We start from the raw sequence: 429 nt of genomic DNA, 5'->3' as shown, positions 1-429 counted from the left end.
CAGGCACCCTGCCCAAGCCACCAGCTCCGTTCAGCAAAGGGAGCCAGAGCTCTTGGGTGCCTTCTCGTGTCCCTTGGGTACTCGCAGTCCCTTCTCGCCCTCCCAGCGATGGGCCCAGCCAGGCGTTAAGGGCTCCAGACCTTTCCCACTTTGGCGGGGTGGGCTGGAGAGTGGGACGCCTTGAGTTGAGCCGGTGGGGGCTGCAGAACCCCCCCCTCTAACACCCAGCTCCTTGGCCAGGAGGGGTCTCTGCTGGGCACAGGCCACGCTTAACCCTGCAGCGTTGCCGGCGCGGCACGAGGGAGCGTTTCCTAATCCTGCCCGTGTAGTTTCTTCCCCTGCTGAAGGGTCCCTGAGGAGCTGAGACACCTGGAGGTGCCAGCCCTCCCCTCGCACTCACCTCCTCCTCCTCCTCCTCCTCCTCCTCCT

At 65.3% G+C, this 429-nt stretch overlaps 1 protein-coding gene across 1 annotated transcript in view; it reads left to right on the top strand.

Annotated features, from left to right (window-relative positions):
* LOC104132272 (low-density lipoprotein receptor-related protein 1) overlaps positions 1-429 on the top strand; it is a gene marked incomplete at both ends in the record, with an annotated part of 38,951 nt that overhangs the window by 14,691 nt on the left and 23,831 nt on the right. The gene's annotated exons all lie outside the window — the stretch shown is intronic.

The sequence above is a fragment of the Egretta garzetta genome, unplaced genomic scaffold, assembly GCF_000687185.1.
Source record: "Egretta garzetta isolate BGI_Z169 unplaced genomic scaffold, ASM68718v1 scaffold928, whole genome shotgun sequence".
Taxonomy (NCBI): Eukaryota; Metazoa; Chordata; class Aves; order Pelecaniformes; family Ardeidae; genus Egretta; species Egretta garzetta.
This window is presented reverse-complemented; position numbering and strand designations above follow the sequence as displayed.